This window comes from Littorina saxatilis, linkage group LG5 (genome assembly GCF_037325665.1).
Source record: "Littorina saxatilis isolate snail1 linkage group LG5, US_GU_Lsax_2.0, whole genome shotgun sequence".
Classification (NCBI taxonomy): Eukaryota; Metazoa; Mollusca; class Gastropoda; order Littorinimorpha; family Littorinidae; genus Littorina; species Littorina saxatilis.
Genome location: NC_090249.1, coordinates 11,613,464 through 11,639,657, shown reverse-complemented (window position 1 = coordinate 11,639,657; position 26,194 = coordinate 11,613,464). Strand labels below are relative to the sequence as shown.

The following is a 26,194-nucleotide window of genomic DNA, read 5'->3' as shown; positions in this document are numbered from 1 at the left end:
ATGCACCAGACAGCACAACAACGCAGCCTACCTGGCTGCCAGAGCGAGTTTCAAACAAATGTCTTAGCTGTCGGCAAAAGAAAGACCAACAGGCCTATCAATTCTTCCCAAACACGCACAGGGCCGGGGCAGTTTCGGGAGATCTACAAGCCGACTCGAGAGAAGACTGGCAACTGTTGACACAGAGTCTCGTGAAATACCTGCCCTCTCGCCGGTGTGTTTTTGCTATCCCTCCCACCCCTCTACTCCCCCACCACCCTTTGCTTTCCCCTCGTCTGCTCTGCAAGTGCATCGTTGCCTATTCTGCTCGGCGAAACGATTTGGAATGAAGTGCTGATACCCCAAGTGCGTTACCAAGGAGTTACGAAAGTGTTTTTTCCTCGCCCTTAAACCCCCCCCCCCCCCCCAACCTCCTCCCCTACCCATTTCACTCCTCTTGAAAAGCTGTAGCATAATTGAAGTGATCTTGTTGCCCACATACTGCTGGAGGTTCTTGTCAACATATTGGCTCAACCAGCTCATTTGGGATGTATTCATGCCCAACGAGCAGCCATTGAGGCAGAAGAGCGCTTGACAAGTCGCTTACTCGCGCTCCCTCCGCAAAGTTTACTCGCAATTTGTTCCTTTCACTCGAGTAAGGGGCCCCTCCTGTATTAGAAATTTCTGCGGCGACTCCCTTTCACCAAACGCCAAGATCTATCACTTCCCACAGTGTCACGGCGTGAATTCGTCGGAGCCAGAACGACTCCTCGCTTTATTAATTTTCCTTCCACAATATCACAGTTAAAAGGCGGCATGAGGAATCGGCTGGGAATGGATCACTGTGAACGCGCTAACTCGGGTGTCCGGCGTCGCTTCCAAGATTAATTATTCCAACTAATAATTCCATGTTTGTGAGGGTGTATGTATGTATAGGCTTTCTATCATCCTCGTGAATATTCATTGAAGTTTAATACCCCGTGTGCAGGAAGTTTCTTTTCTCTTGCAACACTGAGAGCGAGCGAGTGAGTCAGTGTGGTAGGAACGGAAAGACGAGTGATGTGTTCAAGATAAATTCTATCCTATCACGAGCCTTTCAAGATTAACACTCTTGATAATTCATTGCTTTCAGATTGCCACGCGGGGCGAATCTCTGGGGCACCCGAGGAGAGAAGGAGGAGTTTCAACGTTAGCGACAGGTGCTCAGTGCGACCTAGTTATAGTGTTGAAAATGTGCTGTGGTGAAGTTCTTTCGCGGATCTGTGAAAGTGTGTTTCAGGACCTACGTTTCACTGTCTTCAGAAATATGGATTACCTGGTCAACGTTTTGGATTACGGATGAAAACGACACCGAAAATGCATAGTGAATTACGTCCAAACAACGAAGAGTGCATTTCATCGAAAGTAAGGAGCGTAGTACGCCAAAACCAGACCGACAATATGGAGTGACCTGTGCCCAAAACAGAGAGTGTTATTCGTCGGTCTGGTGATGAAAGCCGTCCTGAAATCATCCCATGGGTCCAGACATAAAAAGGTGGACTGGAAGTCGGCCCCGGCGCGGAGTACACTCACGTCCCTGAGCCCAAACAGCTACGACTGAAGGTAAGTGCATACAAATATACACCCACGAAACACCAACCCACTAAAGCCACTGCTCCGGAAATTTGGAATGTTGTTTGAGGTTGCTTGGAAAATCAGGAATGTTTTCTTTCGACACTGTCTGAAATTGGTGGATAAAAAGAGAAGAAAACAAGCACTTTTTTTGGTTTAACCCTCGCGCATGTGTTGCGAATGCCAAACAAGTTCACTGTTGACACAGTCGAAAGAGAGTGTAGAGGTAATTGAGTACTGTGCTGGGAATTCACAGAGGTTTGGTGGCAAACAGCTAGCTAAGCCCCCCCCTCTCTCTCTCTCTCTCTCTCTCTCTCCACAGAGTAATTTCTCAGTGACAGACAGATCAGAGAGGCTGATGCACTTAGCCCACCCCACAAAAATGTCAAACGAAAACTCTGTCATGCCATTTGGGTCACAATCGCTTTATCTCCCGCACGCAGGAATTGCTTTATGTGATAAAGCACTAGACTGCTTCCAACAAGGGGATTTGGGGGCCTGAGACCGCGAAGTTTGCCTCCCCCTTCCTTCCCTTCCCCCTATTATCCCCCTTGTTACCAATGTGCTTTTGAACCGTTTTCCTCTCCTGCGCCATAAAGGCTCTTCTAGGCTATCAGATATTTCACCACTTGGGATTTAATTCCCCGAAACATCATTCTGCACACTGCCATAACTGTCGACTTTCAAAGGCTGTCGTTTTACTTCGGCGCGTTTTATAGCGCAAGCTGTTCCAAGTGCGAAAATCGGATATACGTCAACGTCGATGTTCGTGCCCTTGAGATGGAAGACGTCGGAGGGGAGGTAGGAACAAGATGTAGGAGATGAGATATTTGCAGCTAACTGCATCTAAATCTGCACTTTTGAAGATGAAATAACTGCAACAGCTCAATCTGCACTTTTGAAGATGAAATAACTGCAACAGCTGAATCTGCACTTTGCGGATGAAATAACTGCAACAGCTCAATCTGCACTTTGCGGATGAAATAACTGCAACAGCTGAATCTGCACTTTGCGGATGAAATAACTGCAACAGCTAAACCTGCACTTCGCAGATGACATAACTGCAAGCTAAATCTGCAGTGCACTTTTGTACATGAAATAACTGGAAGCCAAATCTGCACTTTTTACCTTCAGACGAATCTGCACTTTTAACCTGAAGGGCGGAACTGGCATTGGCAGCTGTCCTCTAACAAGTTTATGATTGGAATCGAAGTTTTTAGGCAAGTGAGGAAACAGGGAAATGACATTTGACATCATAGCTGTATGCTCATCCCTCTCCGTTCCCCAACCTCAACTTTAGAAACGGAGCAATCAGAACTGACCAAGATAGGATCTTTGCAGTCCTTTCACCCTGTATTACTGAGGCTTGGAATGAACTAGCACTGAGAGTGTGTGGTTGCAATGACTTCAGTGGCTGTCGCCTCAATCTGCAGGCCTTTTTACGACCAGAGAAGCAGCGTGGCCGCGAAAAGGGACACTGGCACGTGAGACTCGGCTGTGTAGGGGGGAAAGAAGGGCACTCTTGAAATTCCATCAAGCAGATTAATAAGGCTGAAGTCTCGGGCAGGCTTCTGTACTCCAGGGAGACCCCTCTCCATTTGAAGAGGAAACCAGATCAACTCAGCTCCTCCCTCCAATACCCCCCCCCCCCCCCACCTTTCTCTTCGACACCTTCGACTGATCAATGAGATTGACAGAGCAGGTCAAATTTACCCCCTATACCCTCAACTCGTCTCTCCTCCTCCTCCTTCCTCTCTCCCTCTTACGCTCCAACCCCTCAAATCTCATTTGGTTCTCTCTCTTTCTGAGCAAACTTTGTATCTTGGGAGAGACTGGCAGCCCAAGAGTGATTACCCTTAGCCTGCTTTTGGCCTGAGGGAGATCAAATGCCTGCATTTGTCAAAACAGGGATTACATTATTAATGCGCTTCTTTTTTCTGTCCGAGTGAACTCGCGCGCTTTTCCTTGTGCGCCAGCCCAAAAAGGGGGTCCAGATGGAAAGCGCAATGGGAATGAATGTCAGGACAGGGGGAAATCCCAGGTAGTAAACAATGGCAAAAGCCAGATGCTGTTGTTTTTCTTCTTTGTCTGCCTGCTCCTTTAAAAAGCTTTTGTCTATGAACGATTACGCGGGCGGTTCTGACATCTGACACAGTAATGGCATACTCGCTCTCATAAACTTTTTGCAAATTCCTGTAAAGAGCTCAACAAACAGCCACCTCGACTCCACTCCCGATTTTGGCCCTCCCCTCCCTGTCGGTTCTGCCTGCCTCCAAGCTGAATGGTTGAGACAACAGCCACTGTACTGCAGAAGAAGAAGGGTTGAAAAAAAAAGCCCTGTAGGAAAACCATCTGCTGTTCGCATTTCTCCAACTGTTAGTTGACAGGTAAAAACACCGTACAGATACCGGGCCTTGAACCTCCCTGCTTTCTCGATGGCTTTACCACAAGACCGCCACCCCCCCTCCGCGTTACCCATTACCCGTGTGTTTTTAGTGTCGTTTTTTTGACAAAACATCTGCAGTCTATTAACAGGGTTGAGGTGTTAACGCGCTAAACAGCAGTGTTCGGTTCAATGACAGGTAAAAGTGAACGGCATCTTGCTGTTATTACCAATCTCAGGTTTACCTGCACTCGTGTTTCTATTGCAACAGGAAAACGCTTTGGGTTGGGGTGGGTAGGTGGGTCGCAAGGTGTAAGTTTCACGATAAATGCACCTGTTCTGTTAAGGCAATCGGTTCATTTTAGAATTCACTCAACAGATTTTTTACAGATGCCTGATAAACCACCACAAAAAAAAGAAGCAATATTCACTATCTGTATCATCACAGGTAGAACTATGACAGGTGCTATGAAGCTTGAATCAACGTAACCCTGGTGACCTCTGTATTGGCATTCAAAGGTTACATGTACCACGAAATCAGTCACTGCAGTAGAGTTTCACTTTCAGCCAAGAATGCGATGATATATGTATTAGGTTTCTCTTACTAAACAGTCTCTTTACCCCCCACCCCAAGGCGGTTCAACAGTTCTTCAAGCAGAAGTAAGCACTCAAGTTCATCGTACAAAGACCGTCGACTCCTCCTCTCTTTCTGACAGAATGTAACAGTTTCGCGACAGAACGAAATGCGCTACAGGGTTGTGTAGAACAGCCACATTTCACCTCTGACAAAATGTAAGAGTTTCGCGACAGAACGAAATGCGCTGCAGTCCATTAAAACAGCGGAGGATTGTGTAGAACCGTGTAGAACAGCCACATTCAACTCAGCTCTCTCGCTGCACGACGACCGCGGGTTTCCCCTCGAGATCAAAAGGGAAGAGGATCTGTGTGATCCTCTCCGGGGCAAGAGGACCGGCTAGACAAGCAGATAGAGCGAAATCCAGACCCCATTAGGCCAATGACAAATCTGCAGGAAAGCCCTGGTGGGCTTGTGGAAGGTCTTGGGGCTTGTTTGCTGAAACCCTACACCCTCCGCTGTGGTGATACGCGAGGCACGGGGGGGGACGTGCTGCACGACCCTCTCTGTAGGAACGATGGCTTGTCACGACACACACACACACACACACACACACACTACACATCACATATTTTATGCATGATATCGACGAGCTTCCACACACACACACACTCACACACAGTACATATTTCATGCATGATATCGACGAGTTTCGATATGTTCCCGCCGCGGACACACTCACACACTGCATATTTTATGCATGATATCGACGAGCTTCGATATCTTCCCGCCGCGGTCGTGTGAATTGCATTTGACAGTATCCAAGCAAACATTCCAGTGTTGTCCCCCCCCCCCCCCCCCCCCCGCAAATTAGGAGTGTGGAGTATTTGTCAAGTGCATACCGACGAAGTTACTGCTATCTCTTTTCGAACTGCATTTCTTTGAACTGTCTCAAGTATAAATATTCTATATTCTTCTGCGGTTTGTGTCAACCGTTATCACTAGATATACAGAAAGAGAGAATATCGCGAATGGGATACATCCCTCCTCAAAACTGAAGTGAAATATTTTGCTTTACGCACTTGTATGGAATCTATGCACCGTCACAGCTATGCGGCTTTTCAGCACCTGAGTATGTGGGGGAGGGAGGGGGGGGGGGGGGAGGGGAGGAACAATATGAGATGGAGATCTGTTTTGAAAATATGGACCCAGAAGTGTAAACATCCCAGGCATCACGTGACCCCTGTGAGAATGATATCCGTTATTGTTTTTCCTCCTCCCCTGCGGATTGCTGCAAAGGTCGGTGCGTCTTGGGGAGTTTTCGGCACACCTGTCCCGAGAGAGAAGCCAAGTCAGACCTCTTCTGTAGAAGGGGATAAGCTTGATGTAAAAGAATACCAACCATAGCCGGTGTAAATACTCGAATTGATGTAAAAGAATACCAGCCATACCCGGGTGAACCTTCTCAGCTTCTGTAAATACTCGAATAGATATATAAGGGATGTCAACCGTACCCGGTGAAACTTCTCTAAAGACTCGAATTGATGTAAAAGGATACCAGCCATACCCGATGCCACTGTAAACACTCGAATACCTTTTCGTTCCAAATGATGAACACATGAAGTTGGTGTTCATGCATATTTTATAAATGCCATCTTTTGTTGGTTTTGTTTTGCAATGCGATGGAAACTTGAATATTCTGCTGCTACGCCAGGCAGTAGAGTATCTTTGATGCAATCTATTGGTATGAATGTATTAATTTGTGATATGATTATATAGCCTCGTTAACAATGTACAAGGTTTTACTGCACAAGTGTGAATAGCCATAAAACAGAAGAGAATCGACTGCTTTCTGATGCCTTCCACATTTTACTGCACAGTGACTTACAGCCGTAACACTGAACAGAACAGAGTGTTTATTATTGCGCCAACCGGCCAAGTTGTTCTGGCGCGCCTGTCGCACTGCAGCTGTGCAATGCAGGCGAAATATTTATGGCGACGAGACAGTGGAATCGCTTGAAAATACGCAGGGGCCAGTTTAATACATGGCTTTGTATTCCTCCATTGTATAACGACCGATTCGGAACTGTTTGCCTCTGTAAAATGTATTGGGAGGGGGGAGGGGATTGTGAAAATCGTTCATGTCAAGGGGGTGGGGGAGTAGTGGTGATAGTTCTTCCAAAACCAGTTCTCAGTCTAGTATTTAGTCCACGAATCGAGTTCCAGAATACCACCGACATCACGCCGGCTATGGAAACGCATTCATTGTCACAGGCGGGACTAATCTCATTAAAAGCCCTTATCTTGTGAGACAAACCGCTTCCAATGCCGCCCAGATTTGCCGACGAGTGTCGTTAATAATCAATCCCCCGGTCCCTACCTCCTCGCAAGACAGCTTGCTGTAATCGATCACCATTATTCGTGTTCGTCTATTGCCGGTAATGAAGTGGAGGCCATCTTCCCCCTGTAACGCTGAAAGCCCCTGTACTTTTAGACCCTCCCTGTTAATGAGTACCGTCTCGTTTTGCGTGTTGCTGTATGCAGCAAGCGTTCTGTGCGATGAAGCCTGGTATTTCGTCTTTTCTCTTCACACACTTATGAAGCTGTGTTGACATGATGAGTTGTCAATTAAAAAAACAAATCCACATACTGGGGTTTGTGCTAGGCTTGTTGATGAAAAGTGCACAAAAAGAGCATATAATTGCTGTAAAAACACAGTGCTGGTGTTGTTTTTGTCATGCCTTGTCTGCAGGTTAAACTATACCAAGGGGAACGGCGATGAACGAGTCTTATTATCGTAAGGGCAACGTGTTCCCTCCAGCTATTTTTCGACCTGCACTCTGTGCAGAACCTTGCCCAGAAAACACTCTAGAGAAGTACAAAGCTTTCACGGGCAGAACCTTGCTTATAAAAACACTTGAGAGAGGTACACAACTTTCACGGACAGAACCTTGCTTAGAAAAACACTTGAGAGAGGTACACAACTTTCACGGACAGAACCTTGCTTAGAAAAACACTTGAGAGGTACACAGTCTAGGCGCGGTCGCAGCACGCGCCACGCAGTGCTCGCACGTGCCAGTAGGGGGAGTGGCTTAGCTGGCCGTTTGTGCAGTAACCATGTCGGTATCAATTAAGCTCCACCGCCGCTTGCCTTTGGTCCCAGTGTGTTATTTTGACCGGCCATGCTGCGGTCAAGAACTTTCCCATGCACCGTCTGTAGCAGACTATCAAGTTTCCAAACGCTGACAACTCCGAAGACTCTGGAGAGAATTTCTCTCTGTGAAGGGCTGCAGAGGTTTGCTGTACAGATTTCCCTGTGTCACTGCTCAAACCAGGCCCGTTTTTTTTTTTTTTTTTTTTACTTCGAGCACAGAAAGACTGATCAAAGTTTACTCAGCTGAAAGGTTGAAAGATACAAATCTGACCAAGTGCAGGCTTTCTGAACTTTTTGAATCATTATGACTTATGCTCAGCAATAACAGACACACACACACACACACACACACACACAAACACACACACACATACACACATATACACACACACGTGACACACACACACACACACACACACACACACACACACACCACCACAATCAGAAACACGGATACACGTAAAAGGCGGGCGATTTTCTCTCATTATTCAAACTCACACACACACACACACACACACACATACACACACACACACACACACACACACACACACACACACACACACACACACACACACACACACACTCTCTCTCACATCTTACTAAATCTACTTCAATTGAATTAGTTGACTTAAGTAACAGTTCAACACACACATATTATTTACATTATCTTTGCATTCTCCGACAAATATGTCTGTGCTCAATATTGAAGAAGTAATTATGCTCTATTATCTCGACTCGGTTACCGTTTGGAAGATATTGCTCCCGTTCAAAATCCTAAACATTCCTTCACATTCTTTAACAGCATGGAGTCATACATTGATAGGGTAGGCGATCGTGGCAAAACAAAACAAGAAAAAAATCCCCAGCAAGCAAATTAAAACAAAACAAATCAAAACTGACATCGAAAAATGTGTTCACAGTGCTAGGAAAATGTGTTGACAGTTTTAAACTAAAAGTGAAGGGAAAAAAAAGAGAGAGAGAGAGAGAGAGAGAGAGAGAGACAGAGACAGACATACAGACAGACATACAGAGACAAAGAGAGAGAAAGAGACAGAGAGACAAAGAGAGAGAGACACACACAGAGAGAGAGACTGAGAGAGAGAGACAGACAGACAGGGAGAGAGAGAGAGAAAGAGAGAGAGACTGAGAGAGAGAAAGGGAGAGAAAGAGAGAGAGAGAGAGAGAGAGAGAGAGAGAGAGAGAGAGAGAGAAAGGGGGAGACAGACAGAACAAAACAAACGATATCGTTCTGGCATCATTGTAAACTGAGTTCAATTATTTTTTAAGAAAGAGGGAAACCCCTGCAGCTGCAGAGAGAGAGAGAGAGAGAGACAGAAAGAGACAAAGAGAGAGACATACACACACACACACTCACACAGAGAGAGAGAGAGAGAGAGACAGAGACAGAGAGAGAGAGGGAGAGAGAGAGAGACGGAGAGAGACAGAGAGGGAGAGAGACAGAGACTGAGAGAGAGAGAAAGAGAGAGAGAGAGAGAGAGGGGGGGGGGGAGACAACAGACAGCAAAACAAGTGAGAAATCAAACATGGTGAAAAGTCAATAGACTTAAAGCCATATGTACTCGATGACTATACACGCTAATTGCTTTACCAACAGCTGGAGACATGCTAAATTAAGTTCCCTGCAAAATATTGTGGTCTAGGACCCCTTCAATGTTGAGATATGTTAATTTTCATTTTGATCTGGATCGTCCTATTTATAGATTTGCCAACAGAGGTAGCGTTGACGCAAGGGAAATAACTCCGCGTCTTTGTTTACATCCAAAGTTTTTGAGACTCTAAAACAAGCTGTAATGCATGTATATGGTCCGCGCATGGCGACATATCGTCATTACATGGTCTTATGGTGCGTTTGACATCGATTATGGGCAAACTACACTTTGTAAACACGGGAGCGCGTACATATGCCTTTAAGGAGCTTACGTAAATCCTGTGCAAGCATGAACTAAAAATGGAAAACATGATATCCATCCACTTCTAAATCACAATAAACTGTCAAGGAAATGAAGACATGTTTAAAAACAACAACAACACACCAGTGCAAACAAAACACATAAAACACCTGAACTCACACACCAACCCAAAACAAATGGCTAGCTCAGTATCGATACAGGCTCCAAACCACCAGGCCAGAAACCTCAGCAAAACCAAGCTGTCTCAATGCAGCAACTCAAGTCGCGTAACAACACAACTTTCAAAACGTCAGCATTTTAAAGTGAAATTTAAAGGCACAGTGCAGCTCACAGCCTTCGTTTTGCGTTTTTGTTGCAGGTGAGTGCATTTACAGTTCAAAAATCCTCCTATGGTAGTAAAACAAACCCAAGGGATCTCTGGGCTGCCTACAGCATTTGCCGGGTTTGGCAGACCCTTGATTTTTACACCCACCTGCCTGAGGTATGACTAAAAGCCCCAAGGGCTCCGTGCACTTGGATTTGACAAGTTCAGTACCTTTAATAATGATTGTGACAAAGGTATGTTTCTGAACATTGAACAAGAGCAAGAGATACAGAGTAATCATACATACAATGGGACGCATGTTTGTAAACATAGTTAAACAAAAAAATACAAATCACAAAAGCCATTATCAGCGTTTACCTTATGCATATCATGAAAGTAAACATACTAACAAATAATGACACTTTCCGGAATGTAATACTGAATTTGGTCTTTTGTGTACATAACGAAGATGATAACCGTTCAAAGCTCATCAAAATGATCAAACCAATGACAGACAGAAAAATGGTATGTACAAAAGCAGACGCCAAAACAGCAATGGCCCAGCGACAAAATGTGTCCCAAGTGGAAAAAGCAAACCCACCCAGACATGAAATTGTTATCAAACAAAAAGTATTTACATTACACAATTGTTCACAAACTGAAATAAGGCACACTCACAATTCCAGTAGTGACATGAACAGTGGGAATAATTATGTTGTATTCCCAATACCAATTCAGCCCCACCCCACCCCACCAATTATCTTGACACCCAAGTCAGGACTCCACCAAAATTCGGCTTTCCGTTCATGCTGCTGCTGATTTCGTGTGTGTATCTGCATGTATCGCATTTACTGAAAAGTTGCTGAGATGTATGATTTCTCATTTACACGGCCCAGTGTGTAAGGAAAACATTGAATACATTGACCTTTTTCACGACAGACAGCTTTTACTTGTATGTAGATTGATGTTTTCCCTTTTTATATTCCTTTTAAAATTGATAAATTTTTTTAAACCCTTCTCGGAACAGCTTTCGCTATTCATGTCCACCCACAGGCGCCGGACTATTCTGAATAACAGCGACTGCTCAAAGACCAACAGCAGACAATGATGAACTCGAACTGCCTGGAATCTGTGTTGCCTGTATCATTGCAACTCGCCTGCATGATCACATTTCTGTATTTGTCATGTACATTCTTACAACCCCGGATACAAAAACAAAAACAAAAACAGAAAATGACGTCACACCTTAAAAAAAACATGGCTTTAATTTAAATGTAGTAGCATTAACACTAAATGTTTGTTATAATGCAGTAAAACTATTACATATCTGATTATTCTTGTTCACCTATTTCGTCTCTTCTACCCACAGAGATATAGAATACATTCTATATATCTATGCCTCTACCCCAGTGCGTGTGTATTGTATGTGCCTCTTGTTTTATTGTCTGGGCACAGGAGCGGCGCTTTCGGCTCTCAGTGTCAAATTTCCATAGGCCGAGGGAAGTGTTTAATTAACCGTATCAAGCACTCGCTTTTCGTGCATTCCGAACGCGTGTACTGGAGTGACTGACAGGAGCTCAAGTTCTCCCTCCCTTAAAAATAAGGGAGTCTGCCGCGACCGCGCCTGAACTGTACACAACTTTCACGGACAGAACCTTGCTCAGAAAACATTCATCGAGAGCTACAAAGCTTTCACAAGTCGTGCAAGCTAGCTCGCTTCTTCCTAGATTTGGATTCCGTACGTGGGTGACAGGCCCAATGAAGAACGAGGAGGCGACCGAGGAATAGACACAGCAGCAAGCTGGAGTTATCTTCCCCCAACCCCCTCAAGGTCCACCGTCTTGTGGGAGCGATTCGATCCGCACTGGAGTGGAAAAATGAAAAATGAAAGGTGTATCGGAGGCAGGCAGGCAATTAACAGGCAAGTTCTGGGAGGCAATTATGGGCGAATCACTCCGGAGGCGGCACAAAGGGAGGCAATGAGGCAAAGCCTGGCTGTACAAGCTATCCTCCAGAGAAGCCTCGCCAATTTTCTGCCCCGCTTCGTCCGTCAAGGTACAGCCGGCTAGCAGGCTGAAGTGAAAAGTTTGCAGGGGAAGGGGAAGGGGAAGGGGGAAGGGGGAAGGACACTGGAAATGGGTGCGTGTGTTGTGGGAGAGAGGGGTGGACAACCAAATTCTCGTTTGTCACAGAACAGTGTCTAAATAGGGTTATGAAGATTCGCTTTCAGACCTTGCCGTTCAAAAACCCTACCCACGAAGCCTGCGAAAACTGCCCGAGCTATAACGACCCTCGTTTGTCACCAGGCACTGTTCAGCCAATGTTATGAAACCTTGCTCAAGAGTTCAAATCCCCTCCACAGCCACGGCAGCAGTTCAATAACCACACAACGAATGGAAAGCCGGCTAAATGGAAAGCCAAACAAGCCTAGTTTGTCCTTTGGAAACCGTGTAATTAATGTCGGGAAGACCTACTTCACTGGGTTCCAAGGCGAACTCCCCAACCCCCCATTTAATCACAGTTTCCAAGGGGTGGAGGTGTGGCGTAGTGTGGTAGAAGCGGAGGAGGGGGGGGGGGGGGTGGGGGTAGCGGTTGGGGGCAGGGCGGGCGGCTAAGGTATTCCAATGAGGGCACAACAAATCTCGCGCTGGAAGGTTTGACAGGCGAAATTGAGCCGAGTGTGAAATCAAACCTGGGTCTTCAAAAAGAGCGGGCCCAACCTTGGGACCTGTCAAATCTGTCCCTGGCAGCCCGGCAGCCGCCCAGCTCAGCCCCCTCAACGGCTCAAGCTGAATTAGAGAGGCCCACAAAGGGAAGGCAATTTCCTGGCTTCGATCGCCTGGATGTAATAGGATGGCTGATATGCATCAGAAGCCTGGCTTTTCCTGTACAGACGGTCGCGTCCACTGTTTGCTAAATTAAATCTATTACTTCCTACCAACAGATGCATGCCCTTGCATACAGGTCGCCCACTCTGGGCCCGTCAGGACACACAGTCTCGTCCCGTGTGTGTAGTCTCGCGCGATTTATGGGGGTCCGTTTCAGGCACATGAGGGGTGTGTTGTCCCAACAAACGTGATTTCCATCGGCTGTGCATGTGGGTTTTTTCTTCTTCTCCCGCCCCTGTGTCCATATGGATTCAATTATTCCTTGGATGCTGCAGTTCTGATTGCAAACCAAACGAAGCACAAAAAAAGGCCGAGGTCAGGAAAAGCAGAAACTCCAATTCCAATTGGAAAGGAACGTAAAAACAAATGCCAAGCTCTGTTCTGCTTCCATTTTTTGAACCATGTAAGCTGACTCCCCTTTAAGAAAAGGCAAGCTACAAGAAGTCACACCACTATGTGCACTGATGTGTAAACACTTCTTTTAAAACATTTTTAGGACGCCTTTAATTTTTGTAGACACGCACGTTTAGAATGCACCTGTGGAATTTTACGAACACACTTACCCCATGAAACCTGACGACAATCGATTGTGTACGAAAGCCATTACGGCTCCAAATTAAAATCCCTATTCAGACGTCAGTCAGTTTAATCTGATTTGCCTTGATGCGATGCAAAGCAATCTTGTTCCCCCTACATAAAATAAAATCGTTTTCGCCATCCTAATAAACGACGAAATGGCCTTTTCTCTTTTCATGTCCTTTCTGGCTGATAGAGCCAATCATTGCTGATGGCAAAGTAGCACATTAAACACAAATCAGAAGTGACATTACGCCAGACTGTTTGAAAAGCTGAATTCTACCTGTGCATTGCGAGAGACCAGACTACAGGTTGTGTGAGGGTCTGTGAAGGCGGGGAGCGGGGGGAAGAAAGAGAAGTAATAAAACACACTGAAACTCGAGATTCCATTCAAGGCAGGAAAGGCTGGCGGACAAACAAGACACTCCAAATTGCCTCTGACATGAAACGCTTTTTGCATTAATATGCCATCATTTTCCCTATCGCATTGCACACACGCACAAAAGCAGGCAATATGCTCCTCGGAATGAAGACGTAGAAGTGAAAAAGTGAACTGAAGATTTTTTATCATTTTTTTTATCCTAGTATTACTAGTGACACAGGGGGCCAGGCATAATCATGGTTGCTAGATCCTGAATAAACAGTGGACAAAGCGTGTCAAAGGGCCTTAAAGCGCTCACAGGCCACAAGGCATTAATGAAAGTGAATGTGAAGAGACTACTTCAGGGCTCAAAGCTTCCGTCGGCATGGCAACGCAGGTTCTTAAAGGAAACACTCTTCCAAAGGGCCAAAAACACCCGGAGTAGATTCATTAGCATAGAATTATCACCCAGCCGAATTCACCCGTTTTGTTGGTGATGTGTGTGAATGACACTAGGTCACAGTTTAGCAGCCTAGCTTGGTAGCGCTTTATGCATAAAATATGCAAGTGCAGAAGCGAGAAAACATGCACAGAGGACAGTAGAATGTACTTGTCGCATACTCTTTTATGTCGAAAAGCTGGTGCGCGCGGATACAAACACACACACAAACACACACACACACGGCAATATGAAGGCTTACATTCGCTACAGGGTAAAATGTGCTGCTTGCCCAGCTATCTTCAAAACTCCAATTTCCAGATCTGAGTCATTTCTATCCTATTCCTATGGCTCTGTACAAAAACCATGCAATAAAATTAATAGGTTTGTAATGGCTTTTTCTCTTGTACAATACCACGTAAAAAGCCAATCACACACACGAACTGTTTCTGTGCTGTTGAACAGTAATTTGTGCAATACAATTAAGACTTGACCATATTTTTAATTAAACACCAGCTGCTGCTGAGCTTGAAGTAATGTTTACGTAGTAGCGACTAATCTACTGCCAAACCTAGTTTGGCGCTTTCTCTTAAATTTGCACTGCGTGCATGCTCGCCGATAAGTAATTAGCTTTTATGTGGACGTGGGTTTAAAAAAACCCACACTTTTCCGAGATAGTTTAATTGAATGGATGGTGCACCAGAATGTGTGTGGGTGTGTGGGTGTGTGTGTGTGTGTGTTTGATATGAATCAATCTATGGCAATGTTCCTATCTTAACCCCACACACACACACACACACACAACTCCCCAACGTGTGAACATGTTTTTCAAAACCGATAGGATAGAGGAAATGTCTATGTTTGCAATTCAGCCAACCACGCTTTATATCATCATTTTATCTTTTCCTACGATCATGTCACTTTTTCAAGTCTATTGATTTTGCTGTAGCTTCTTTTTCATCGATGATAGTTTTAAAGCTGTCTGAGACAATTCCATTAGGTTAAGCCGTTCCACCCATTTCTGTTAAAACACATTGCACTGCATTAGCCAAAGCACGAATCCTATGCCAAGATATTGAGTGGATTATGTAAATTCCATTTCTGCCTGTCAAACGTTGAAATCACATTACTCGCTGCTTGCTTTATGGGTGTTTAAAAAAAAAAAAACATTTTCCTTTACTGTGTGTTTGTGCGCGGGTGTGTGTGTGTGTACGTGTATGTGTGTGTGTGTGTGTGTGTGTGTGTGTGTGTGAGAGAGAGAGAGAGAGAGAGAGAGAGAGAGAGAGAGAGAGAGAGAGAGAGAGAGAGAGAGGTGTTATCCTTTATCACCACAACCATACGTTTGTTACATGATTTCAGCACACAAAATTAGCTTTTAAAACTTGCCATTCAGTCAAAAGACTCCTCCCACCCCCAACAATACTTGCACTGATCTGCAGAGATAAGGAACCCATCAGCTCATTACTGCACAGCAAAACGCACTCATTGCATGTGCAACAGAAAGGTAAAGGCTGCATTCAAAATCTTGACAGGAGGAGGGGGGTGGGGGGGGGGGGGGTGAAGCAGCGGAATCATGCGCCATTTACCAGCTATTTGCAATGTATGATTCCCGCTGGGCTTAACATTATTTTTCCCGACGAAAGCGCCCTTGTCAGGCAATGTTTAATCAGTCGGAATGAAACCAGGCAAAGATAAAACAGGTCTTGACTGTGTTTTTGAAGTGTTGCGTGCTTGATGGAAAAATATTTAACTGTAATAGCAAACTATTGATCCATATAGGACAATGTTTAATTTTTTATTTTTTTAAATTTCCTAACATTCTATTTGTTACACTAGGATTCATGTGTGTTAAAATATCTAGCAAGACTTTCATGTTTTCTGATGCTCTTACAGCTATAACCTTCGAACTGTATTAGAACCGCTCACAGTTGATTAGGCTGTAAGAAGCTGTTGCGCAGGTATCCCAATAAACATGCCAGAACTGGGCCACTGCTGGCGTTTTGATGGCAATGCCAGTTGCCAGAACTACTGCCATCAAAGGCCCACCTATGGCCCAATGCTGGCATATTACCCGTATGCACATTGGCAAATTGATGGGCCATCACTGGCAAGCCAGCACTTTGCCAGCAAAAACCCATCATTTATTTGCTGGCTTTTTGATGGCTTGCCATCATTTTTCCAGCAATTTGCCAGCAATTTGCCAGCAAAAACCCATCATTTATTTGATGGCTTTTTGATGGCTTGCCATCATTTTGCCATCATTTTGCCAGAATTTTGCCAGCAAAAACCCATCATTTATTTGATGGCTTTTTGATGGCTTGCCATCATTTTGCCATCATTTTGCCAGAATTTTGCCAGCAAAAACCCATCATTTATTTGATGGCTTATTGATGGCTTGCCATCAAAAACCCAGCATTTTGCCAGCATTTCGCCAGCATTTTGCCAGCATTTTGCAGGTATTTTTTCCATATAAAAAAAAACTTTTTTCCATATATTTTCCGTTAATGGCCCTTTACCTGCTGAAATTACCGGGCCACAACTGGCCCGGCAAAATGCCATATTTCTGTCTTTACCATTGCCAGCAAAATGCCAATAAGTTGCAGGAAATATACCAATACCACTGATTCGGATAGAATGACGGCTCTATTCATGTACTCGATCTGCACAGTCTTGTTAGCCCATAGATGGTTGTTAGAAGTCTATAAATATGCTTTGTTTTGTCATTTTTTACTGTGAATGTAATAACAATAACAAAACACAGCACATCAATGGACTTTTCAACCCATGCTGGCGGCAAGACGTGCGCAAATAAAGCAAAGGGCAATGCTGTCAAGCTGTACATTAGCAATATGCATATGCGTAATTATCAAATTCATCAGTAAAATGCAATTGAAATGCTAATCACATTTGTCGTGTAACTTATCTGGCAAGTAAAGGCAGTGGTTTTGACAGAATATCGTCATCAACGCAGTTATAGCGGGCACAACAACAATACAGTAATATATATTAAAAACAAAACAAATGTAAAGCTTCCAAACAGCAACGACTCATTACCGAAACATTACAGAAACGTACGCTTTGTTTTCAGTTGCTCACTGTTTTATTTTATTTGTACAGCGTTCTAAATTTCACACTCGAGACATGATGACCAAAGGCAGGAATGTTTCTTGTTCACTTCCCAGTAAACCTCCGTAGGATTGTCTTGATTCTGTCATTTCTCTGTTCGCATCCGCAACGTTGAGATAACGCTTCTTTTCTTTGTCCTGACGTCGTAGCCTACGGTAAGCCATTGAAACTCTCAAGTCCTCCTGCCGTTCACCTCTTGAAACATGAAAGCAAACGAGTTTTGTTGGTTTTAATTCATTATTCCATATCACACACACACACACACACACACACACACACACACACACACACACACACACACACACACACACACACACACACACACACACACACACACACAACCAAACAACCAAACAAACGCAAGCATACACGCAGGCATGCAAGCAAACAGCACACGCACGCACGCACGCGCGCGCGCTCACACACACACACGCGCACACACACACGCGCACACACACACACACACACACACACACACACACACATACACACACAGAGGCATTCTCACAGAGAGGACGACTTCTTGTAATCTATCATATTTTCTGAACTGACTAAAATGCCAAGCAGAAGTAAGGGGTCAACAGGAATATGTATTTTGATCTAACCTGCGAAGCTTACGTTGTCTCGGACAGCTCTCTTGCGTTTCTCTCAGGAACTGAGACCCAGGCGAGCTGCATCTTATCCAGTTGGGCAGTCAGACACTTGCACAAATCTTTGTCCTGGAGTGAATAGACACATACTCAATGTCAACATTCACAAGATGCAATTTGTTTGGTTACAAGTAAGCTTATGGTAATGCCTATGGTGCTTTTCTTTTGACAGAGACAAAACAAACTCAATCACACAAAGAAAGGAAAAAGGCACACACACACACACACACACACACACACACACACACACACACACACACACACACACACACACACACACACACACACACACACACAACCGCGCGCGCGGGCGCACACACACACACACACACACACAACCGCGCGCGCGGGCGCACACACACACACACACACACACACGCACACACACACACACGCGCGTGCGCGCGCAGATTCTTTCTTACAGAGAGGACGACTTCTTAAAGTCTATTATATTTTGCGAACTGACTCAAACGTCCAGCAGAAGAAAGTTGAAAAAAAGACCGACAACGGAGGAAAAGAACAAGAAGATACTAGATCTAACGCCGTTGCGACGACCTGCTCACCCACAACTGTTTGTGAAACTCACCACGCTTGCTTCTAGCCGGAGGAGATCGGACGCGTACTGAAATCGAAGAAGGTGCTTTGGAAATTCCTTGAAGTTGAATGCAAAACAAATAACCGGACATCTGCAGAACCACCGCGGGCCGGATTTAGTTGACAATGCGTCATCATCACGAGTGACGTCAAGATATTTCGACATTTGTTTGTACATTACGTCACTCCAAGTGAGAAAGTCATACCGCTGTGCTGTCGCAGATCTTCTTGCCAGCAATTATCCAGCATTGGCCCACTGCTGGCGTGCCAGCAAAAACCCACCTATAATTGCCAGCAAATCGCCACCTATGGCCCAATGCTGGCAAACAAGCACTGGGCCACCAATGGCGTGCCAACAGTGGGCCAATTAAGGCATTTTACTGGCCGACAATATTACTGGAATGCCAGAGATGGGCCAGTGATGGCAAGCCATAACTGGGCCTTTGTTGGCAAACCATAATTGGCCCAGTGTTGGTTTTTTTATGGCCAGCTTTACCAAACTTGCCAGCAAAAAGCCAGCAGTGGCCCAGTTCTGGCATGTTTATTGGGTATCACACATCCGATAAAACCTTTTCAAAACTTTATTTTGTGACCAGAATCTTTACTCGTATGTTTTTGAAAGAACACTTTGGACTAAGACAACTCGCGAATATTACACGAGCCGAGTGTCTGAATCAACCCCTTTCCATCCACTGGATTGGTTGGAGGTGTGCTCGTTTTATCTGACAGCCTCGAGTCTTCAGTAAAGGTCCAGGCAGAAGAAACTCCTTTTGGAAGTAGACAGCCACTCGATAAATGATGTGCTTCCATAATTCAGTCCTTGCATTCACACATAGCGTTCTGGCTCGCTTCATAATTCATTTTCTCAAAGGCGTCTATCATTTGTGTGCTCTGCCAGAAGGCAATCCAATTGAGAATTCGCACAGATTTCCCAATAAAGTGCCTGGACTCCATTTATCCGTCATGGCAGCAGACAGAGAGAGAGAGAGAGAGAGAGAGAGAGAGAGAGAGAGAGGGGGGCAGAGAGAGAGAGAGAGAGAGAGAGAGAGAGAGAGAGAGAGAGAGAGAGGGGTGATAATTAAAGCTTAATCTAGCTTTGATATGTTTCTCTCTTAGCATGAACGTCACATCGCAGCACGCTATTTTCTCGTTCGAACTGCACTCGAAACAAGCCTGGCAACTTGGCCAGCGAAAGCAATTTAGCAGCACGAGCCGAGCATATTGTAAGAGGAACAGACTCCAATATTGAAGCAGACAGCAATCAGTTTCCTTCTGTGCAAAACCCAGCAACACAATAACACTATTATTTCTGACAATGGATTCATTATTGAAGCACAAAGTAATAAGTTTCCACGCAAAACTCGTATCACAGTTCACATTATTACTCTCAAAGCACAGCACTATGAAAGCAGGCAGCAATCTATTTTTAAGCGCAAACCTAACAAAACAGCAAACATTATTACACTGATAAAATGATTCAACCCAAACTGGCAAAGTAATAGAAATACCATGTTGCAGTAGGGATTCCAAACTCGTGTTATTTCTTTTCTCATTATTTGCTACACCACAAGATAAGAGTTATTAGAATGACACTTTCATGGTACTGTATCTTGCTGTTTCCCTTCTTTATTAGAGAGGATAGCTTCGTAGATTATAATAACCAAAAGAGGAAAAATAGCCAGAGTTTTTGAGGACAGAACATGCCAAAATAATAGAGTCAGTATGCCAGGTTTCAGAAAAACAGGTGTTGTACAATTCAATTCAATGCAATACAACTTTATTATCTGAATTTGAGACAAACAAAAAATTTTCTTTTTAGCAACTGCAATGCAGGTGGCTTCCAATATCGCGAGATATTTTTAACCTGTTCTTATTTACAGAATAGAACAATCAGACCCAGTGGAGCTTTAGACACCCTGCCTTCACTCAACAATTAGGTTGATCAGCTTAGGAGACACGAAGTCCCATCCCTCTTAGTCCCATCCCTCTTATTACGTGAAAGCAAAATATTTTCTCTTTGTAACACCTCACCCCCCCCCCCCCCCCCCTCCTCCTATTTTTTTGCAATCAGCTCGAAAGAACCAGCACGTTCCTGACTAGCATCTTCAAACAGCAACATCCATTTTTTTTCTCACGCGCTGCCAATGAAAACATCAATTTCCATTTTAGAAGGAATAACAAGGGAAGGCAGAAGAAAAAGCGAGAGAGATGAAAGTGCACACTATTTCCCAGCGCGGCTTCTTTCTCACGCTGATTCTTTTGTTTTTCTTCATCACCCTTTCTCTCCACACTCCATTTCGCCCCGAGCTGCTCAAACAATTCATTGGATATTCCCTTTGCCTACAATGGCCCCCAACACTACTCCAGCATCGATGAAAGTCAGGAGAGCGAGCCTGCTAAGAGGAAATTGCTGCAAAGAGAAGACCAGTTCCCTCTCTCCTCCACTCCATCCAGCGAGTATTCACTATCAACCCAAAAGCTGTTCTTGTATTCCACGACTGTTACGTACATACGCCCACTCCTCACCCTTTTTGACCAAAACAAAAGGTGGGTAAAACTATCAGCATCTGATGCAAGTAGGTGTTGACAACCTTTCAGACAATACACGATTTTCGTCTGAGTAAACGTAGCTACTTGGTCGTTCACAAGACAAAGGCAATGTATAATGCTCTGCGTGTTTGATTTAGCTCCATATCTGTATTGAAAACGCTGAAATGCCGGAGACATCAACGTGTCTTGATCGTAGTTATGTAACTTCAGCAGGACCGACGACGCACTGCAGCTTATCCCAGCCCGCTAAACGTTGCATGAAAAGAAAACAGGCCAAGTACTCGTCATAATCCCTGTCGCGGCATAAATAATAGGCAGTGCGTCGTCTGTGCCGCTGAAACTGCGCAGGTATATTCTGCCCATAACTTGAGTTAACTGACGCAGCTGTTGAAACATTGGCGTCGTAAACACGTCTTCACTTTACACTGTCTATTCGCGTATTTCATGACTATGCATAAGCTTATATTGCCTAATAATCAATACGAGTCCAATTCTGTCTCCCTGGTTGCAGACTTTTAGTTGTGTGTGCCACCGTTAACACATACCGCATTAACGAGAAAGCAAACCATTCATACATACACAGGCTGCATACTTGCGATGCTTTCTCTGCCCCAGTGTCAATATTATTTTCGTATGCGCAGTGCTAACGCTTGACAAGAGAAGGAAACCTACGACGGGAAAACACGCACACGGAGTTAATGAATAGAAACAAAAACACGAGTTAGACGCAAACAGGGAAAATACGATACTTTCTTGGGTGTTGCAGCAGAAACATAACAATCCCAATGATTATAAACAACAGAAGCAAACCCAAAGAGCACTAAAGGAGAGAGAGAGAGAGAGAGAGAGAGAGAGAGAGAGAGAGAGCGAGAGAGAGAGAGAGATTGTGTTTTGTATCATACAGCATACTAGATGTATAAAAATGGGATAAATGAAGCCGAGAGAGAGTTTTAATGACAGGTAGAGTGCTCGTTAAGTTCTACTGTTTCACCTCTGGGAAATATTCAAAGTATCTGGCCTGATGAGTTTGATACTAAAACGCAAATGGCATACTGCACACTACCGCTTTTATCGCTGAGGGTGACAGTGTTTAATATTGCAGAGGCAAATGGCAAAGTGAACACACTATTAATAATAGCAGAGCACTTCAGCCAGCCAAACAAACTCAGAACCCCTGCCAAGCAGCCCAACGCTATCAGATGAATGCAATAATATCCAGACAGGACACAACTCCATCAAAATTGCAATATTTCCCGGCAATACCGAAACGTTAGAAACATGCAACACTAGATATGACCACAGCCAGCAAAGAGCAAACGCAAAATGATATGACTAATGTCACATGGATACACAAAAATGAAAGCTGTGTGTGTGTGGTGAAAATACTCTTCAAAGATGCATAATTCTGTAGTGTGCTTAATTAAGTAATTTACAGGATGCATACTGTTCCAAATTAGCATTCTCTTCTACACATAATCATATTCCCTCACAAAAAAAGAGCTCGCAAGCAAAAAACGAACAGTAACGCATGTTATCAAAGCAGACAAGGCAATTAGAGCCCCCTCCCCCCTCCCAAACTTCCATGAGCAAGCTGGTACAGAAATGTATCACCTATTACAAGCTCCTTTAATCTTTTCCTGTTAAGTGCAATGTTTACTGCCCCCGCTTGCGTTTTATCATAGGAAATATTGGCTCCCTGTCTATAGCAGTAAAATCCAAACCTACATGGATGTTCATTATGTTGAAGTCTATGCGCAATTACGCGGGCTAGAGGGGACAACCTCTCATCCTTGTGCAATTAGCTAGGTTTGGTCATTATCAGCTTCCTCTACATTGGCTGGAGCTTGGAAGTTGCTTGGAGGTTGTAGCTGTACACGTGTCTTCTTTGAAGTTTACAAAGAATTCTGATAACGGCCTTAGTGCTTGCTGAGATTCTATGTAAAGTTGCATGTTCTTCGAACTTTAGTTTTGAGAACCACATCTGCAGAGGGAATCGAATTACATTTGGAATATATTCTAGTTAAAAGCTTTATATTTGCTATGGAATCTCTCTCCTTTCCCCAGAAAGAACAACTTCTCTAACTCCTAAAGAATTCTGGAAACGGCCGAGACTCTATATTGCACGCTCTTCGAACTGTTATTTTTAGTACCACATCAACATTTGCACGGATTCGAATTGCATTTAAATGATTTTGGAATAAATGTAGTTATAAATGCTTTATATTTGCGATGAAATCTCTCTCTCCTTTCCCAGAAAGAACAACTTCTCAAAATCCTCATTCAAGAACAGTCACTAAACTTTACAGAAAATGCCTGTCGCATTGAAGCGTTAAACCATCTGAAGCAAATACTAGCCAAAATACAGACGTCGTTTTGTGAAGGTAAATATTTTTTCTCTGTTGTACCCATTTTACTTATCATAACTGTCCTCCCTGTAGTTCCCCCTCCCTATCCCTGGAGAGTTGTTTTATACCTTGAAACAAGGAAGTCTTGTGTTTCAATGCTAATAACGAAAAAGCGTCTAGACTCATGCATTTTTAACAAGCCTGTCTAATGTATGGAACCTAAGACTGTTTTGTGATCCGCCATTGTTCACCCGTTTCAACTCTTCAAATGTCAGGTGTTATGAACTAGACCAACCCCTTTGTGTACATAATACCCACTTAAGGCGTCCCTTTGAAGTCGATGCTCATCAGTTACAAGTGTCTGGCTGAGAGACAAAGCATGGTATAAAATGACTAGTTAACAAACGTGTTTGTGAAATAACTTGCTATTAAATACTTTGACTCCTTCACAATTTGCTTTGCTCGAAGTGAACTGTAACTGAATTATTCATACATTATGCACGATTTTAAAAGAAATCTGAGTCTTTTAATTCAGTTTTGATATTTTTTTTTTAAAGTGCTTTTAAATCCACAGACATGCGAAGTAAGAGATATAAAGCTCTATTCTCGTTATTTTGTAATGGCTTCATTATTAAGCTGCACAACGTTTCACTTTCTCTGAAATACTTTACGAGTTTAAACTTGCAAAGCAAAGGGTTACACCCTGTGAGAAATAGAGAATACTACATGGCTTGCTGTGTCGTACCAGATTTACACGAGTTGTTTTTTTAAATATTGAACTGCGAGCGAAAGCGAGCTGTTCACTATTTGAAAAAGCAACGAGTGTAAATTTGGTACGACACAGCAAGCCATGTAGTATTCTGTTTATCCTGCATACTGTACTTACGTGTATTTTACTGAAAATGTCTTGCAAACGAGGCAGCTAAATTTAAGACGCTTGTTTTGGAACCTCGATCTCTTATAAAGCCTCGTGCAATCTATTACGTCAAAGCAAAGAAACGTCACTCTGAAAGTGTGGCGTGACGTGTTAGTTCTAAAGATTCATCGAGGGCAATTAGCGAGTGCAATTTTTTTTTCTATAATGACGTTTGTCTCGGTGACTTTGGCATCATAAGCAGTGGATAAACAGGTCCCTGCCAGACTTGCTTGACATGACCTCATTTACATGATATACACACGTGTGATTTGAACGATTATTATCTCACGGGTGTCTCTCTCAGGTATGTAGGATAATAAATGTTTATGGACACATTAACCCAAGCCTAAGGCAAAGCATCGAGAATGAAATCAATTCACAGTGTGATAAAAAACCAGCGACACAATGCCTACAAAGCCATCACTCATGCAATCTTGCCATTCCATTCCTTTATTACTCGCAAAAGCACAAACATTCACCATTTGAAACATTTAGCAATTCAAGTTTCTTTCAAGCATACTCCTCCGTCCCAAATCCGCCCCTTCCCCACCCACCACTGTTCCCTTCCTGTCTCCCCATGTAGTGCATTTGGAAATGGATATTAAAGGGAACATATTCATTATCAATCATGTTAATACATTATCACAAGCACACCCCTGCTGTCACACTCATATCCTGTCAGTGCAGATAATGAGTTACAAGCAATATTGCCAGGGTTTGGGTGTTCAGGTAAATAACAGTGCACCATATTGCTTGTCGAGCTATATTGAATTTTGATAGTAAATGCCCGCCTACCTGTTATAACAGAATTCACATATTGCAAAAGCACCATTTGTACACGTGTGTTTGGAGGGTTGAAAAAAAGGAAGAGTACAAAGCAGGGAATGGGTGTTTAAACACTTATAAGTCCCTTTTTGTGCGGACTGGATTTATGATATCGTACAGCCAATACATTTATAATTAATGACTCGTACGACATTTTACTGTAAAGTAGGGGTGTCACTTGATGTTTTTATTACTGACATAAAATGCTAAATTTTGTTTAGGTTAGTGTTGAAAAAACGCCTTTATTATTACATTTTGACACTAGTCTGTAAAGAAACCAATGTTCAACTGTTTTGCTTTGCCTCCCCTCTATGTAGCTCATTCAAATCACATAGCTAGCCTATACCCTAAATACAGAAAAGCCACAGATGTTTCATTTTCGACAGCCACAGTAAACGGTCAAAGAAAAAGTGCTCCTTTAAATTCCCATTCATTCATGCACATACAATGAATAAAGCTTGTCCGAGACATAGACATGCCTTTTAATACCTTCTTTGTGACAGCTAGTGTTGGGTTTGACATGCGGAGTGTACAACTACGTGAACAGATTCAGCAATGTCACTGAATAGTTATAATTATTAAATCACAGATAACATGAATACCCCATCTTTCATGCTCAATCCTGTGTGTCCGACTTACCCCATTTTCATTGTGAGGAAGAATATCCTGCCTAAAGCCATATTGACCACCTAAATGATACTGAGGAAGACATAGGAAGAGTTTAGCTGCCCTTCTTTTGTTAAGACAAGTGTGCCACCCTTCCTTTACAAGTGACTGTCCCAAAACTCGACAAAACCTTTTTTCAACTGACCGAACAGCAGTCAATACAGTGCCATAGACTGATAACAGTAATCATTTCTGCAGTTATTTCATCATTGTTTGTTGTTTGTGTGTGTGTGTGTATGTTTTGAAACAGTTATCTTTTTTGCAGTTATTTCACCATTGTTTGTTTTGTGTGTGTGTGTGTGTGTGGAAACTAATCATT

General features: G+C 43.7%; 1 protein-coding gene and 2 long non-coding RNA genes across 9 annotated transcripts in view; 1 reads left to right on the top strand and 2 right to left on the bottom strand.

Annotated features, from left to right (window-relative positions):
• The window catches only part of LOC138966290 (single-stranded DNA-binding protein 3-like), a 115,955-nt gene that overhangs the window by 46,442 nt on the left and 43,319 nt on the right, over positions 1-26,194 (bottom strand). The gene's annotated exons all lie outside the window — the stretch shown is intronic.
• LOC138966294 (uncharacterized) overlaps positions 1-26,194 on the top strand; it is a 44,599-nt gene that overhangs the window by 4,658 nt on the left and 13,747 nt on the right. Inside the window, exon 2 of the long non-coding RNA XR_011455663.1 lies at positions 1,112-1,581. This is a non-coding gene — a long non-coding RNA (uncharacterized lncRNA). The remainder of the gene's footprint in view (positions 1-1,111; positions 1,582-26,194) is intronic.
• Positions 16,698-18,344, bottom strand: LOC138965818 (uncharacterized). Its single transcript, XR_011455537.1, has 2 exons — positions 17,935-18,344; positions 16,698-17,524 (listed from the first exon to the last, which is right to left on the bottom strand). It is a non-coding gene; the product is annotated as an uncharacterized lncRNA (long non-coding RNA).